Genomic DNA, 18871 nt, shown 5'->3' with positions numbered 1-18871 from the left:
GGTAGGCCACAAAGTACTGTACTTTTTGGAAAATTTTGGCATAAAAATGCTTGAGGTAGTCAACTCTGAATCGAGTAAATGAAAAGATCAGGACAATAAACGTAATAATGTTATGTGGAATAGGGGGATAGAAGGGCACGTATGTACAGTATACAGTTATTATTTCTCAAGACAGGGCCCCATTGCAGGTTACATGAGGGATAGAGGGACACATATGTATATTTTACTATTACAAATACTCAAGACAAGCCGCCCGGTATCTTGGTGGGGTGACTGAGAAATCAGAGGGAGGCAATAGTCGGAAGTTGATCAGGGTCTCAAAGGTGTTTGAAGGCGTACTTAAAGGAGGAATTTGCCCATAAGGAAGGTTTTGGCATCCTTTTTGAAGCGAGCAAAAGAAGGGATTCTTCTGATGGCGGGTGGGAGAGAGTTCCATATTCTTGGAGCAGCCCCAGTGAAGGCTCGATTGTATTTTTCCTTTTTTTTTTTAAAACGTGCAGGCTAGAGCAATAGGTCTCTGGCAGACAGAGTTTCTGGTACCTCCGGAACCCACATGTTTCTGTGCAAGATATGCAGGGAGTTTGAGTATAAAACCTTGTGTGTAATGCAGGCTAGTTTAAACTGTATTCTTGCCTCAAGAGGAAGCCAGTTCAGAGCTTTCAGGTGTGGAGAAATGTTTTGGAATGTCCTTGTGCCCGTAAGAAGTCTGGCGGCCGCGTTGAGGCAGGCTTTTAATGGTGATACAAAAGGAGATGATGGACGGAGCGTTTGAGCAAATCAAACACTCCGCCCAGTCCACTTATCTGGGTTTAATATATCGCCATTCTTTAGCTCACTCTGCCACCCCAGTTCAGACATGGCCATATGCAAATCAGTCTGACCCTGTGCCTCATGGGAACAGTCCAGCCCGAACTGCCAAGCCATGTCTTCCCTGGACCGGAAACAAGCATCCTGGGACCGGTTTCGGATTCATAGTCCTCATCAGCCAGGCTATCTTGAATCCAGTGGCAAAGTGAGCAAGGGACTCACGTCTGAGCATACCCTGCCAACTTAGGGCGAACAAAGCTTTGTTTGCCATAAGTTTGCAGGGTATGCTCAGACGTTGAGTCCCTTGCTCACTTTGCCACTAGATTCAAGCAAGCCTGGCTGAAGACTGCTGGAATGCCAGAAACCGGTCCTAGGAAGCTTGTATCTGGTCCAGGGAAGGCATGGCTTGGCAGTTCGGGCTGGACTGTTCCCATGAGGCACAGGGTCAGACTGATTTGCATATGGCCATGTCTGAACTGGGGTGGCAGAGTGGGCTTAAGAACGGTGATGGATTAAACCCAGATCTGTTGACTGGGTGTGAGTGTTTGATGGGTTCAGATGCTCCGTCCATCACCACCCCCTTTTGTAAGGCTTTTAATGGTGCCAGAGAAATCTTGGGTTAACCCGAGAGGGTAGAGTAGCCATATTCCAGTCTAGAGAGGACTAGTGCTTGGACTGCCATTGTTAGGTCGGGAGCATCGAGAAAGGGTTTCAGTTTCCTTAGGTAACTCAGGTGGAATCTAGCTGCTTTGGCCATCGAGTTGATGTAGTCCTGCATGTTCAGGTTGCAGTCAAGGGTACTATCTAGGGATTTGGCCGAGTCCACGATGGTCGGTGGGCAATTTAAGGCTGTGATAGCCTTAATCCATATTTGGATCTCCGGGTTGGTTTTTGGAGGGGAAATTAGGGGAAATACGAGTTTCTTTGCGTTGAGTTTGGTTGAATGGAGGCGAGCCATTGGACAGTCAGTTTCAGGGCTTCGTTCAGGGAGAGGATCTCCTCGAGCGATGAGGTTTTGATGTAGATCTGTGTCGTCAGCATACATATGGTAGGAGATATTCGCAGTGCGTAGTATTTCGGTAAGCGGTTCAAGGTAAAGGTTGAAGAGGGTGGGGGACAGGGTTGATCCTTGGGGACTCCAACCTTGACGGGAGAGGGAGCAGATAGGTTGCCGTTTCTTAGGAATCTCTGTGATCAATTTTGGAGGAAGGACCTGAACCATTCTAGCACAGAGCCATCCAAACCCATCCTGAGTTTGAGGCGTTCGAGTAAGTTTTCATGGTTGACCGTGTCGAAGGCCGAGGATACGTCAAGGAGGATTAGGAGACAGGTTTTGCCTTGGTCAAGGGCTTGGAGGGCATCATCAACGATGTGGAGCATGATGGTTTCAGTGCTGTGCCCAGGTCTGAACCCAGATTGGAGGTCGTCGAGTAGGTGGAAGTTGTTGATATGTTGACTTATCTGCTGTTGTACACACTTCTCCAGCACTTTGGCTAATAGGGGGATATTGGAGATAGGCCTGAAGTTGTTTGGGGAAGCTGGATCCACAAACAGCTTTTTTAAGATGGGAGGACTTGCCCGGCTTTCAGAGAGTCGGGAATCGATCCCTGCCGGAGGGAGGCGTTAATTATTGCGTTAATTATTGCAGTCCAGCTAGAAATAATGGCTCGAGCAGCAGCAGCTAGGCAGTTGAAGGGAAGCGGGTCATTAAAATGGTGGTTCGGGTTTAAAGTAGATAAGATTTTAGAGACGGAATCTTCGTCATCTTAGTCATAGAGTTTGAAGTCGGTCCAGTGAGCTTGAAATTTTAGGTGAAGCCTGTGGGGGCAGCGCGGAGGGTGGAGGCAGGTCAGGAAGGGGTTGTGATTATGTGGTGGAACTGATTTCCTTACCTACGGCTGTGATTTTGTCAGCGAAGAAAGCGGAGAATTCCTCGGGTGCTATTAGAGTCTTTGGGGTTTCTTTTGCTAATTTAGCCATTTTATTAGATTGATGTTTGACCAGCACGAAGAGCTTGCGGGGTCTCTTCTGTGCATGCCCCAGTTCTGATCTGAAGAATTATTTTTTTTAGTGGAGGATGTTCCTATTGTATGAATTTCTGGCCTGGCAGAGAAGTTTTAGATGTGCGGCAGAGGGGTGCAGTCGCCAGATTCTTTCAGATTGTCATAGGGATCTCCTCTCATTGTTGAGGGGTCCAGTGAACCATGGGTTTCGGTTTTTGATTTGGGTTCTTTTCAGTTGGCTAGGTCAGCGAGAATGATCGATATGGTCGCAGAGTAGTGATTGTTGAGGTCACTGACTGTTGTGATATGCGAGGGGGGGGGGGTGGTCAGATTTGCAGCACGCCTCCAGTTCCCTATGGTCCAGGTTCTTGGTGTCTCTGATCGAGCGTTCAGGAATCACTGGTTGCGGTGCCCTTGACTTGTGGGTGTAAGGTAGTAGGAAGGAAATGGCGTGATGGTCAAACCAGTCACAAGGGTCTATAGAGATAAGCTTGACTGTTGATTCTTTGGTGATGATCCAGTCAAGAGTAGCCCCTTTCGAGTGTGTTGGGAGTGAACAGGCTTGGGACAGGGCTTGATCAGCCAGAAGGTTTTTCATGGCGTTGACATGAGGATCCTCAGGATCGTTCCAGTGTAGTCACCCAGGAAAATATATCTTTAGCGTTGGAGGAAAACTTAGTTGTGATGATTTCCATGAGGTGGTCAGTGAAGGATTCGTTGAAGCCTGGGTGGTGGTAGAAGATGTGCAGATTACACAGTTGGGTGGAGTTGCTGCAAATGGAGAGGGCGAGGTAATCGCAGGAGTCGGTGGTATCCTCCAGAAGTCCGTGATTAGAAGGTTAGAGCGCTAGATGCAAGCGATGCCTCCTCCTTTCTTACTAGATTGCCTGTACAGCCTTGCAATGTTATAGTTGGGAGGGACTAAGAGGTGCAGGCAGGGAGATGAGGATTCGTTAAGCCATGATTCTGTTAGCAATCCTAAGTCAAAATTTTTGTTTAGGATGAGGTCAGCAATATCAGCAGCATGCTTTGATGCTGATCGGCAGTTGATTAAGAGACCAGACAGAGAGAGGTCGGAGGGAGTGCCGGGAGTCAGGGTGGACAGGTGAACAGGGGCTAGTTTGCTTGCTTCTGTTGCGGAGGGTAGCTGATCTGTTGGGGATGATAGTGACTGTGCAGATGGCATGTTCGGCACTCACATCAAGTAGACAAGGGGTAGCTGGGGCAGAGTTGTAGTCTCTGAGGATGGAAATGATTTCATTTTCAGTGAGGTCAAGCGGACTTGGGGTGGCAAGGGTAGAGTTGTAGGAGAGGACGAAAGCTAGGATTTCCTCCTCAGAGAGGTGGCATAGCTGCTTGTGAGGGCGATGGTGTCTCAGGGATAGCGGAAGTGGGTGTTTGGGGACCTCTGTGAAATGAGGGCGGGTAGGAGTTCAGCGGGGGCTTGAGGTTAGCGAAGGAGAGTTCTGCAAGGTGAAGAAGGATCAATAGATCAAGGATGGAAATATGGATGCTCTGAGTTAGTTTGGCAGCTCTGGAGTGCAGAGTTTTGAGATCCATACAAGAGGGAGGCGCTAACGGGCAGGGGGGCAATTGTTCAGAAGCAGTGCTATCAACCGGCATAGGTAGAAAGGTGGAAGGGCTAGCTCGACCTGTATCATAGGTCTTCTACCTCAAATTTGATTTTGTGACCAAAGGGTCTTAAGATTAAATGAACAGTGCATCAATATATCTATCACTCTTTCAGGATGTTAACCATTCGGCATCTTTCTGTATGCAATTTTAATGTGACTGTATTTTGTGGGACTGTATATGTGCCTGTATGTGTCAGCCTCTGTTTGGAGACACGGATAACCGACTTTTCATCCCTTGCTCGCAGACCCTGGATTTATAAATCCTACCTTCCACTGCTGCCTCCTCCCTCCTGCAATATATTATCCATTCTTGCTTCCTACTTTCAAACAACATGCATAACGTTGGCCTCTGACAACAGCTCTGCATTGGAGCAAAAATTGCATTTGCAAGGCTTTTTATTCATTCCCTCTATCTGGTCTCCTTATTTCCACTCCACTGTCACATTTAGCAATATACAACACGATAAAAAACCAACGGACATGGTTTAACACTTCCTCAGTTCTGTGTGGGCATGTTCATCTTTGTGTATATATGTCTGAAGGTATGTTGCTTTCGCCGCCATGGCGACTGACTCCGGAATCTGGGGGGGGATCACGGTTCGATCCCCGGTGCCGGTGGCAGATTAGCCCAGCACCATGTGACTCTGGGCAATAGCTTGCTCAATCTTCCCGACAGCACCCAGCGCCTAGAGACCCTTACCGGTGATTGTTCGCGCTTTACAAATGAGGATTATTATTATTATTATTGCTTCCAAATTTGTTTCTTCCATGTCAGTCAGTATGGATGTTGCCTGTCCATATGCATATAGTATAGAAAAGTAAAAACTACTAGGTTTGTCAATGCTTGCCCGTTATGTCTTTTGATTAAAAATGTTGTTTATCAATTTATTCTTTTTTTTCCTTTATCTCCCGACATATTGGACACTTTAATTAAAAATAATGAATAAAATAAATGTGACGAGAAGCGTGGCCCGCTTTATTTATACCCTTACTGAAGATGGTATGAAGATGCCATGCGAAAAGTTTATATACCATTGACTGTTTATACATAAAGGACCAAGCAAATGAAACTTTCTAAAAGTGAAAAGCTTGCTCATTCAAGTAAAGGTGGTTCAAGAGCAGGTATTCAGTGACTGGCAGTATCTGGTCATTAAAAGCAGGGAGTTCCCGCGTCCAGAACAGCAATACGATATGAAATGCAGATTTCCGCTTACACTATTCTTGACTGGTGAAACCTGGAGCAAAACATGGAAGCAAATTGCTTATGTGCAATATTTGCGTATTCGTGGAATAAAAAATAAAATGTACTATCAATGTTATTCCCACCTATTGTTTAACTGGGTACAATTAGCACACCCACCAATTTGGAAACCCCCACAATTGAAATGTTGCACCTGATTTTAATGGGTCAATTGTAATCAGGCCCTAAGTGAAATTGTTCTCAAAGATGTTCAAAAAACAAAATGAATTTCCCCTGACTAACCCAAAACGGATGCCCTTAAAAATAATAAAAACTTATACCATCTGAGCAAATTTCGCCACATAAAAGAATAAGACTAGTTGTGCTTGAACAAGAGTTATAGTAGGGGAAGCATAAAACATTCAAAGTACAGAAAACGATATGGGTGAAAGGAAGCGCCTTTGACATGTTTTGTGTGTTGTCCGTCACACAACCCAATCAACACACATGATGCAACAAATATTCTTGCAAAGCTGACTGATACATAGATACTACTACCAGCCAAGTGCAGCTACCCCTGAGCCCCATCTAGCTTGCTCATTTCATTCCGGACTGCATAGGTGTTAAGTGTTGGGTGTGGGGGTGCTGTGAAATCCCCAAAATAACCATGTGGAGTTCAGAAGGTAAAAGACCATTAAAGATGCATTAAATTGTGTTTTTCTATCTTGTCACAGACATCTTCTGACAAATTGCTGCTTTTTCTTTTAACATGAAGATCGATGTTTATTTCTCCTACTGCTAAGGAAAAGAATTTTGGAAAATGGCCTATGGGACATTTTTACTGGGGCACAGGGAGTGTGAAAGAAACTACTGTAGGGTGTAAAAAATTCTAACACCAAACAAAACTTAAATACCTGTAAATTTACTGTACTAATATTTAACAGTTCTCAAAAGAGAAGAAAGTAGAAATGAAACACTTCCTTTTGTAATTTTGAAATATTATGGAAAAAAGTTTCTTATAGAATCAAAACAAAATGCCTTACTAGGTGATACTCCATTGATAAATATTCGCTAAAACCCAATTTCCACACATTAACCTTTGTGCGCTGTATAGTTTTATAAGTAAAACTGCCTGGGTGTGCATATTTAGTGGTCATTTAAATTGAAAATGTGCTGTCTGTAAATGTCAGTACGCTGCAACGCCATGCATTAATAATATATTTGTAACAGTGTGCTCTAAAATGCAGCACCAGCAACATACCACACTCTTACCACTCATGCTGAATGGACGTGGCTGATTTTCTACACTTGTTATTTGTCTGTTGCTTGGATTTTTCACAATCCCTGTGACAGCAGCACTGACGTACTGCACACCTGTGGAGATTACTTACTCTCCCATTCTGTCTTTAATTGCACATTTTGACTACCTCCACATGTCTAGCTCAGACTCTTTTGAGCTCTGTTATGCGCCCTCTCCCAACAATTCTGCTGAAAGGTGGATGCAGGTATTTTAAGCTAGTTAAAGAGAAGCCTGTCCCTAATTTACTATTAATGGTCGCCAGCCAAGTAGTTACAGGTGTTCTCAGTGGGCGGGATAGGCAGGGCACGGCGTGCCCCTACTTTTCCACTTTAATAGAATCTTTTCCCGTACTTTTTTTATTTTAAAAATGCGTCCCAGAATGGAAAAAACAGCAGAAGCCTATAGATAAGGCTTGCTTATTCAGGGACGAGCTAGGTGGGCAGAGACGGAAAAGGACTCAGTTTATTCCTTCTCGTCTTGAGATGACAAGGACAGTGTCCACTTCTCTGCTCTGTCAGGTGCCCCCACCCCTCTCTGGCTTCCTCTTGTTCCCTCTCTTTCTGTCTCTGTCTCGCTCCTCCTCACTTGCTGAATAAAAACTGTGACTTCAAAAAAGGGTTCTTACCCTCTCTTTAATTTCCTTTCCTTCATTTGTTCCCCTGGGAAAAGGATCCAAAAAAGAATGAGACATGTTTGCGAGAAATGACGACTTTTTCTGACATTTTTCTATTCCAAAGTGCAGCCTCAGCACAGAGAGAAAAAAAAAAGATTCAAAATACGAAGAAAAAAAAAGAAACAAAGCAAGACAGAGTGGTCGCAAAGTTTCCAGACTAGTTTTATTCACCCCTAAACACATTAGAGCCACTTTACAGATTTTGGCAGAGAGGCGCTACTTTCGTTTTCTCCTATTTCTTTGAACAACATTGTTTTCCCCGGGTGGAAAAATGCACTATTCCAGGAGGTACTATAATACCTGGTTGATGCACTGAGTGGAAAACTTTAATGTGATCATTATCAACTGTTTTCCATATTTTATTTTATAAAATGAGTACTGTGGCCCTGTGTTCAGGGATGTGGTCTTTTTAAACCATACTGCTTATGTTTTGTAAGAATATAAGCAATGGGCAATGAAATGGGTCCCTGTAGTTATGTCCTTAACTTTTTAGGCAAAAACACTCATTGATTTTTCAACAATGAGTGTAAAAGCGTTAAGGTAACTATGTTGTTCCTGCTTACATTTCACATGCTTTACTTACTCTAGCATGCCCTATGAGTGTTTGCTTTTTTAAGGATGCTGTTACTTTTTTTTCAGGCAGCATATTACGCTTGTCTAGTGCATAATTTGAAATGAGTCACATCCAGTTGCTTATAGTGGGACACAATTGGGCTGTAGCTGAAGGAATTGCAAATTTCTCTCAGTGGGGTGGTACAGTGTTCAGTGGGGGAGAGGATGTCGCACTATGGGCAGAACTGCTGAATTTGGAACTGGGGAACCAGGTTTAACCTTCATGACCCCTCTCCTGCGGGAGCACATTTCCATGCTGGACCTTCGAAAACCCTGCTAGACCTTAGAAGCCCTGGTGTCTTAGCACCAGCAGGTGGACCCTAGCAGTGGCAAGTGTGGGTTAATCTTGAAAGCCTGCCCACCACAATCCATACTGAAGTTCACCTTCAGTCCTGCAGCAAGGCCTACGAAGAAGCACAACCTAGAGCAGAGGTCTTTGAACTAGGAGGCCTCAAGTGATTCCAAGGGGGGCACCAGGCTTGGACCAAAAGAAGCATTATGCTGAAAGCAGTGCTTTGTTTTAAACAATCATGTATTTGGTTGCATTTTTAAAATGTAACAGAATTTACCTGTAATGCTTAAATATATTTTGTGTTTAAATAAGTTGAGCCAACTTAATAGAATAATTGAGGGGGGCAATGAATTTAATTTTTCACTGGGGAGGGCACGGTATTAAAAGGTTTGAAGGCCACTGCCCTAGAGCAACCGTGAGTCTGTTACTGAGGTGACAAGAACCTTGAGGCTAGTGTGTCTCACCCATTTGTACCTCCACTTACCTTGTCTCAGCAGTAGTAGTACAATTCACCAGGGATCGGTGGAACAGGATTTGCAATCACACCAAACAAAGTCCACAAACTTCACAGACTCTCTGCTTCATGCGCAAACACTTTTAACATATGCTGCATGCTTTTGGCCACTGGAATTATGCAGCAATGGAGGACAAAATTATGTTGCAGTGTTGACTAAATTATGCAGCAAAAAAAGGCTGCAGCGTAATGCAGTACACTTTCCGATACTTTATTATTTTGACATTTTTATACACACTAACAGTCTCTGCAAAGATTTTGCCTCATTAGTATCAGTGTAACATACAAATGCAACAGTGAGGAAGGGGATCACTCAACCTTTGCAGAGGGCCCTCCACCTCACAGCAACACAAGTCACATGTTTTAGTAACTTTGCTCCATTTGAGCGACAAACAATTTAGTTAAAATCCGTCAGATTATGCAACAGATGGTGTATTATGTGGAAAGTATGGTAGAGCCATAATTATGTGGAAAACATTTGCAAACTAGGATATTTTGCCATTCAATTTTGAACTGCTATTGTGGAAAAAAGGAGAAGTGCTGATGACAGAAACTGCATGGCTCAGTGACAAATGGTTTGGGGATTCCAATTGTAAGCGTATTTGGGACATTCTGTGATTGGAAACATATCCCACTTTGTGAATGTATTTTAATGTCAATAACTCATATTAAACCTTAAATAAACATGTGTATGCATTGGTTGAATTAAATAACGTAATAATGTGTAACTGGGCTGTGAAATGCCAAACGAAATTGGCGTGTTTTGCTCTTTCTTGACACACCTCTGATCCGCCCACTGACCCAATCCTCTAGTTATTCTAGCCCTCTGATTCTCCTCCCACAGTCCCCTACTTCGATCACTGGGTAGTGGGTATGCTGTATTTATACCCCCGTGATATGGAAAAGCCTCCACTATTCTTCTTTAAACATTAGGTACATTCGCTCGCAGAAAGAGTTAAAGTGTGCGAGAGGCTCTACAGGGCCGTGCAGCGTCAGCACAGGTATCTGGCTTCGGCTCTAGTCTGCACGCACTTCCTCCGCTTTGGCGAAGAGTGGGGTACGTGGCAGGCTGAGCTTTGGACGGTGTAGGCTGGGGCAGGCCCTTGTTCTGTAGTCAGCTGTAGGCGGGGGGATCACCTCTGGGAAGGGCGGAAGGCTGACTCACACACCTCCCTGACCGCCAGGGCAAAGTGCGGAGGTAGTCGGTGACAGATGATGCACCACACTGCCTGAACAACACGTGGACTAGACGGGTAAACAACAGGAGTGCCACGTCAAGCATGCCCCAGAGCCAGGCGAAATATGTATACAGCACACAGTGCGCGCACACACTCGCTAGAGACAGGCACCAGAAACACACACAGCAGAGCAACACAAACTAGAAAGTACACTTCACCAACAGAACCAACTCTAGTGGACAAAAACACACGGCTCAGACATACAAGGCAGAGAAGACTAACAACCAAAAGTGACGTAACACAGCCAAACAGATAAATTAGGCAGTCAAGAAATGCTAACAAACCGACAACAAACACAAAAGTGACAGAAGAATTCGGCACCAACAGAAACGTTGATACAAACGATGCACAAATGAAAAAGTTCATCAGATAAAAGTTAATACTGCACACATGCACGAAGCACCTAGACAACTCCAATGTATTAACAGACAACACGGAAAAAAACTGTAATGATAAACACGACACATGACAACGGGCACAAAGCTATACTTTGCTGACAGAAACACACTTAACTGTTTCCAACTCACCAGACGCCAACACACTTCATTTGCTGAAGCTGTGCGGCATACAACCCAGACATTAATACAAGCGTTGTATACTTATATAAACACACACAACATAATAACAAAATAGTACCTTTATCATGTGAGAAAACTAACAGTCAGTAACACTGAATGTGCTCGCAAAAAATGACAACACGGCATACACAACAGTGACACATCGCACACACACAGTCGTCAGCGCCCATCCTAGTTTCAGTCTCCCTTAAACCTGGGATGTTCTACGTGTCTCGAAACCTGTCTCTTTGGTCAGGGAAGTAGTGCTCACCTGTTCCGTGAGGCTGTTCCCTTCCTCTGTGCCTCCAGCACCCGGCGCCTCCTCCAGGTATGCCCCGCTCAGCACCGACTGCTACACAGCAGTAGTTCAATGGAGTGCCACGTCAATACACGGCGCGCACCCAGGCGCGAGCTTGGGCACGCGCGGCCTGAGCTGCCTTCGCAACACTGTCACCCCTCGCACCGCAAAGGAAGCGCAATCTCCCGTAGAAAGAAGCCCTAACGGACTAGACTTACCAAATGATGTAGATAAGTTAAACTAACAGCAATTTCCCCAGCAGCTAAGAGGCAATTTTCATGATTGTTATCGTTCGTGATGCACAGCACACCAGAGGCTACAGTGGATATCTTTTTAGACAAGGAGCTGTTCATAAATAAATCAAGTTTGAGTTTACAACGCCCCTTAAAATTAGAAGACTGGCATAGTTTATTAACTGTCAGAGTACCAGATTGGAACCAAATCAGTAGCATTGGCCAGGTTACAAAACCACTAAATAGAATGGTAACGGCATCACCAAAAAGTACATCACGTAACCTTGGACCAGATGGTGACGGGCTCCTCCACGAAGGCGGAGGCGGGAAATCAGCGGGGTTTTTGGCCGCGGAGGGGGGTGAGGCGCAGTTCCTTTGAAGAGAGGCACAAGGGGCTGGTGGTCGGTGACCGTGGTGAACGGCTGCCGTTTTAAATAGAGATGAAATGGGTTACAGGCCCACTTAATGGCCAACGTCTCCCTCTCGATTTGAGCGTATCTTGTTTTGGTGGGTGTTAGGTATTTGCTGGCGAATGCCAGGGTTGCCCAGTGGGCTGGTTCATGTTCTTGTGCCAGCACTGCTCCAAGGCCTACGGCTTGCGTCGACGAGCACCTCCGTTCTCTTCGCTGGGTCGAAGTATGCTAGCGTAGCTTCTCCTAGTAGGACATCCTTTATGCCTTGAAACGCCTCTTCTTCTTTCTGGCCCCACTTCCACGTGGTGTCCGTCCTTGTGAGGGCTCTAAGAGTTCCTGCCCGGGTAGCCAGTCCTGGGATGAGTCTCCCGCAGTACGTGGCCATGCCCAAAAAGCTGCGTACTTCCGTTGGTGTTTCTGGCCCGGGGGCGTTCTTCATTGCGTGTGACTTTCTCGGATCCACTTGGATGCCTTCCTGGTTGAACACGTATCTGAAAAACTCAAGAGACGGTTGGAAGAACTGGCATGTTTCCTTATGCAAAGTCGCTCCATGCTCGCTGAGGCACTTTAGTGTGTTGCGGAGATGCTTGTGGTGATCAGCAGCCGTTGCCGAGTGGATTAAAATATTGTCGCTAACGTTTAGCACCCCGGGCAAACCTGATAGCATTTCTCGTATTGTATTTTGGAATACTTCTGCTGTGAAGATATCTCGAAATTGAGCCTTTTGTATCTTCATAGCCCTAGGTGGGTGCTTAAAGTGGTGATGTAGCGGCTTTCTTCTGATAATGGGAGCTGGTGATATCCTGCATTTAAGTTGATTTTCGAAAACAACTTGGGCCCGTTGACGTCTGCGATGATGTAGTCCATCATGGGTGTGATGTGGCGTTCCCTTCGGATGGCTTTATTTGGTAACCTCATGTCAATGCAGAGGCGTATGGCTCCTGGCTGTTTCGGCTTTTCCTCGATGACCATCGAGGACACCCAGGGCATGGGCCCTGACACTTTTTCAATGACGCCTTGGTCTTCCAGGGTTTCCAGCTCTTTCTCCACCAGTGGCCGTAGGTGGAACGGCACTCTTCTATGTCGCTGAGTGAATGGGGCAACTGTCTTGTCAATGTGTAGTTTGTTGGGGTCACACTTGATGCGTCCGAGCCCTTGGAAGAGTTCCGGAAACTGATTAAGTAGCTCTTCCACTTGGTGAGTTTGGATTCTTCTCGCGAAAGAGACGAGTCCGAGGTCCTCTGCCGTGTGGCTGCTCAGTAGGGTATCTGCCTCCCTGTCGATTATGTGAATTGTTGCTGTGACCTCGAGGTCATCTGCTTTGAATGGAACTGACATTTTTCCTTTCAATGGGAGAGATGTGTCCACCCCGTAGGCATAGATTCTGATCTTGGATGGCATCACTAGAGGGCATGGCCATAGATGGCGATATTGTTGGAGGTCCATTACATTCACCGTCGATGACCGCCTTTATCTCTGGCCCGCCACCTGATCATGCACGTCGGCTGAGGCCTGCGGCATCGCTTGAGTTCCCGTGCAAATGAGAATAGGTACACCTCTTCGTCATCGTCTTCTGAGGAGTCTTCAGCTGGCCATGGGTATCTCCGTCATTTTCTTTGAGTATCTTCTGATGGTGTTGTTTCTGTCACCGACAGTTGTTGGACAACCCGTGTTGGGGGCCATTGGTTCTGGAAGTCACGGCCTCTGGTTCGCCTTCGGCATACAGTGGTGAAGTGGTTGGGTATGCCGCAGTTGGTGCAGGTCTTCCCTTGTGCAGGACAGTCTTTTGCGGTGTGTGGTTTGTGTCCACAGTATCCACACCACTGTTTGGATGTTTCCGGCTTTAGTCTCCTGAAGGAATCTCCTTTGGGCTTGGCTCAGAGGGAGTCTGCTCGCTCTGTCTTAATGGTGTCGGACTGTCCCTGTGACTTAATTAGCGCTTGGTCCATGTCATTCACTCTAGCTGTGGACAGGTCGTGCGATCTCGGCAATATCAGCATATCTTCGAGGGCAATCTTTGGTTGGCGTAAGATGAGGCCTCTCAGCGTTTTGTCGCGGCATCCCTGAATCAGTTGCGCCCTGATCTCCTTCGGTTGGTCATCTTCAGTGCACGTGCTGGCGCGTTCATGTAGTCGAGCGTAAAACGTATCCATGAACTCCCCTTCCCTCTGGCGGGCTTGACGTGAGGTACTGGGTTTTTCGGAACCAATACTATTACAATAACCCAGCGGTGTCAGGGCAACACCCAAAGACCCCGGATTCCCCCGTCTTGGCTAACAGAGACAAGGGATACTTCTTGATGACGTCAAAGACCAAAGTTTATTGGTTGCAACCAGGGACAGAGGTCTACGAAGTACACACGGGTAGTTCGACAGAGACTGCACACCCTCAATGAACGAAACTCGGTCTTTTATGCCGAAAATTACGCCTCTGGCAACATCACAATTTACATTGAGTGCATACAAACTGACCAATGAACAAGTAGCATTTCAAAAAGTAACGAATGACGTCAATCATAGATAATCCCACTTTCCGTTGTCCAGCCCACCAAAACGATCGCACACATGCTTGGTTTCCTGTTCGATCAGGCCGGACAAACCTATCATAAAACCTTCAACCCAGATCGATGAACATGTCGTAAAGGAAAGGCAGAAACAGATGGGAAGGAGATAGGGGAGTGGGAACGGTGTGCCATAAACTCAGGGCACGTCCTGCCCTTTGATCTCTATCAGGCCAGCTGCTGAACAAGGAACTGGCTCAGCGGGATTCGCCCCAGGCAAGGAGTCAGTTCGGCTAGGTCAAACAGGAGTCAGCTAAGGCGTACGTGTCGAGGACTCGTTCGGCCACAGTCATCGGGCCCATGTTAGGGCAACCACACAAGATGCCTGCCACATACAAAATGGAACCCGAGGGTTCAGACTAAATCCTCAAATACAGAGTGTTCTCCTATATCGATTCATACGAAAACACTCAGACACGTTACACTCACCATTTGCGGTCCGCTGACACCAAAATCGTCCATTTCCGATGATCTTTATAAATCGGGTTATAGAACTATTGCACCCAATTCTGGACCACGGAACCACAGACCCTCCTTTTGCCCTATCATAGGCAATAAACCCAGACCCATTTTAATCTGAATCCGGATCTATGTTCATCAGGTCATCGATATGCTGCTGTAGCATCATCTTATTACTATGCATCTCTCTCCGGACAGGTTTCCGTACGCACAAAGTAGCACAAAGGCCACAAATAGCAGGAGCACACTGTACACAGAGACAGAACATGAACAGAATCGCTAAGACCATCCCAATGACCATCAGAATCTTCCAACTCCAAGTGGATATCAATCCCCATAACCATCCCATCAAAGACCAATCTCCTTTGTCCAGTTGGACAGAATCGGAGATTTTGTGCAATTTGGAAATGGCCTGGAGGACTGACGGAGCGATGTCTGGAATAAAAACACAACAGCTTGATTGAATCAGTCTACAAACTCCACCTCGATCTGCTAGAATAACATCTAGGGCAACTCTATTCTGAAGTGTCATAAGTCTATCCGACTGGAGCTCAGCAGTCAGGTTACCAAGGGCACCGGCAGTCTCCACTATGGTGGACTCGACCACTCTCGTAAGCTGACGAATATTCCTACTGTTAGCCATAGGTCCCCAGAACGGCAGAAAACCCCTCAAGAAATCACCAAATTCTTGTCCTGCGGTGTCTTCCTGGCTAAAGACACCTCTCGCAATTCTCGTCTTGTGGTAATCTGCCGCAGCTGTAAAAGTGGGGGTAACAGAAAGGAAACAAAACATGTGCCCGAGAAATCGGAGGGCACCCATGTATAAGCTTTGTCATAGCAAACAAAGTAGGTACCCTTAGCAGCTAAAAACGCTGGGGAAGACTGAGACGGAAACACGTAAGTCTCAGCGCAAACGCTCTTCCCTAACTGAGCCTTCGGATTCTTACCGTTGCCCTGCAGACAATAGTAGCCTTTATGGGGCTCTATCCAGATCGGTAGAGGACTTTTCGCTCGCTGGTTAATACTCAGACTAACTCCATATCCAGTGACATTCCAACCACTATATGGTTGCCTTTCATCTTTCGGAATAGTCTCTACTGCATTAGTCCCTTTAATCATATCGACTATGCCTCTAGCTATAGGACTATTCTTCGGATTATCTCTCGGTGAACGTAAGGGGTCAACGCTGTGGGCATATATGAACATGGTTCTGTAAGCTCGGATCGAACCATTCAGACTAAAGGGCAAGACCAAATAGGGAATACCTTTATCGGTTGTATGAGGCATCAAACCACAAATCCAGCAGTTCGTTGTATTGATCACTAACTGATGCTGGTGCAAAAGTTGTATGAAAGAATTATTAGAGAATTCCTTACGTCTGACTACCTCATAATCGGGCAAAGGGTGGAAAGAATGAGAGGAAATAGTAGGTGAAGGTGTAGATTGCACAGTGGAATTAGACGTCATTTTAAAAACAAATGCTACATAACCAGCTATGAAAATCATGATGCTTAATAGCAGGAATATGCATGGTATCAAAAAGCATTTCTTCAACATTATTTTGCATATACGTTTTCTAAAAGTCAGTGTCTGCACAGGTCTCTCCAACTCAAAGAAATCCATCCTAAACTAAGGGTGCTGCCCGCGGTGGTTGGTTGATTCTGCTTGAGAGTGCCTCTGCTGCACCCAGGAAGGCTGCCTCGGGCCAACAGAACCCTAGACCTAGTGTCTCAGGCTTACACTCCCAAGACTGGTAGCAACCGCGACCCTAGCAGCAAGAACCGGATGGCAGTTCAGAAAAACAAAAATAAGTAGATCCTTGGTGGAGAGTTAACCTGCAAACAGTAAAAAAATCAACTTTATTAATTCTTTATTTGTCCTTAATTCTCGATCTCAAATTGTATCGATTTCTTCTAGGTAACTCTTGATCGGCAAACAAAAGATGAGGATCAGTAGTGTCCAATCGCTCTGCAGGAGGTAGTGATGCTTGCAAAAGTCGATCACTTTCCTATTCTGAGTTACTTCCAATCAAGCGAGCATCACTGAACGGTACAAACTTCGTGATTGTCTCGGTCTCCGAATCTGCGAGACCATCCTGAACCCACTTGTCATAAGGCAAAGGTAAGGGTGCCTTCTTCGTGTGGGAGCCATGTATCCAATGGCGCTTCCCACGCACCCGTACCGCAGATCTCGTCGACAGAAGGACTTGAAAGGGTCCCGTCCAGCGGGGTTGCTCGTTCTTCGTACGCTGGAAATTTCTGACAAAGACCCAGGCACCAGGTTCAATCGCGTGGCCTAGATCTTCTGTAGCTTGTGGAAGAGTGTTGTAAACCTGTTGGCGTAAAACACTCATTTTAGTTGTCAATTCACGCAAATAGTCAAGCAAAACAGGGTATTCGAGGTCACTAAACCTCGTTGGTCTTGGTACGCCCCAAATATTCGCCGGGCGACCAAACACTACTTCGTATGGACTCAAACCCATTCTCAAGTGCACAGTCATTCGGGTGGACAAAAGTGCTAATGGCAAAGCATCTGGCCATTGTAAACCAGTGCTTTCTTGAATTTTGGCCAACTTAAGCTTCAGAGTGCCATTATAGCACTCGACTAAACCAGCTGATTGGGGATGATTTGCAGCGTGGAATTTCTGCCTAATTCCGAGACCATCACACACTTTCTTCATAACTTGTCCCACAAACTCACTTCCATTATCACTGCAAATGATTCTCAGCAAACCAAACCTCGGAAAAAACTCTTTCATCAAAACTTTTGCTGTGGACAAGGCAGTATTGTCCTTAAGGGGGTAAGCTTCTACCTATCTAGAAAAAGAGCAAACAACCACTAACACATACTTTAAGTTGTTGCATCTTTCCATATGAAGAAAATCTAGCTGCAAAGCCTCAAACGGATACGTAGGAGGAGCAAAATGACCAGCTGGTGTTGGAGTTCCCTTACCAGGATTATGCATCAAAAACACCATACAGTTCTTGACTAAATTCTCTGCACATCTGGGAATTCCTATATTTTGCCAAACCGGAGCCAACAACTTGCAAATCCCTTTCACACTAATGTGTGCCAATCCATGTGCCATTGTAACAACTGGAAGCACATACGCGTTAGGCAACAACCATCTCTGATGTTCAGACAAATCAGTCCAACAGCCATTCGAGTCTAACCTACCCTTACTTTCTCTCCATTCATCCAACTCTTTCTCATTGGCCTCACTCTGAATAACTTTCACGCTTTCAATGGTATCTTCGCACATACTCTTCTCTGGAACCCATCTCGCTGGACCCGCAACATACATTCGACTCGTCACATTCCTAGCAGTTTCTTTCGCAACTTCATCCGCAAACGCATTACCATGACCAACATCATCCATAACCTTTCTATGGGCACTGCATTTCACGATCGCTATTTGCAAAGGTAGCGTAAGAGATTCAAGAAGTTCATTCACCATTTGTCCATGCTTGATTTTCGTCCCATGCGATGTCAGAAATCCACGTTCACGCCACAATCGTCCAAAACTATGAGCCACACCAAACGCATATTGACTATCGGTATACACATTCACTCGTTTCCCTTTCGCCAACACACATGCTCTCGTAAGTGCAATCAACTTAGCCGCTTGCGCGGAATTGTGCGGGATACGTGCAGCTTCGACAACTGTATGTAAAGTCGTCACAGCATATGCTGCAGTGGTATCTCTATTCGGTAATTTAAAACACGAACCATCAACCCACAAGGCCTCATCACAATCAGGTAGAGGAGTATCCCTCAAATCTATTCTCCCTTTCGTCTCTTCTTCAGTTCTCAAAAAACAATTGTGTTGCTCTTCGCTATCATCGTCTGTCTCAAGCGAAATCGGCAACAATGTAGCCGGGTTTAGAGTATTGCACCTTTTTAGGTGCACATGGCTCGCTAACAACGTAAGTTCATACCCTGACAACCGAGCACTTGTTAAGTGCTGTGTCTTTGTACGATTCAACAGGGTATCCACTGCATGTGGAACCATAACCACTAACGTATTGTCCATAACCAAGCCAGAAGACTGTCGAATTGAAACAGCCGCTGCTGCTGTTGCTCTCAAGCAACTCGGCA

At 45.7% G+C, this 18871-nt stretch overlaps 1 protein-coding gene across 1 annotated transcript in view; it reads right to left on the bottom strand.

Annotated features, from left to right (window-relative positions):
- The window catches only part of SEC24D (SEC24 homolog D, COPII component), a 377092-nt gene extending 365805 nt beyond the window's left edge, over positions 1-11287 (bottom strand). The window contains exon 1 of the mRNA XM_086961445.1: positions 11082-11287. The gene's annotated coding sequence lies outside the window, so the exon portion shown is untranslated. The remainder of the gene's footprint in view (positions 1-11081) is intronic.
- Between the last annotated feature and the right edge of the window lie 7584 nt (positions 11288-18871).

This window comes from Lissotriton vulgaris, chromosome 3_1 (assembly GCF_964263255.1).
Source record: "Lissotriton vulgaris chromosome 3_1, aLisVul1.2, whole genome shotgun sequence".
Classification (NCBI taxonomy): Eukaryota; Metazoa; Chordata; class Amphibia; order Caudata; family Salamandridae; genus Lissotriton; species Lissotriton vulgaris.
The sequence above is the reverse complement of the archived record's forward strand: the minus strand, read 5'-3'. Positions and strand labels throughout refer to the sequence as shown.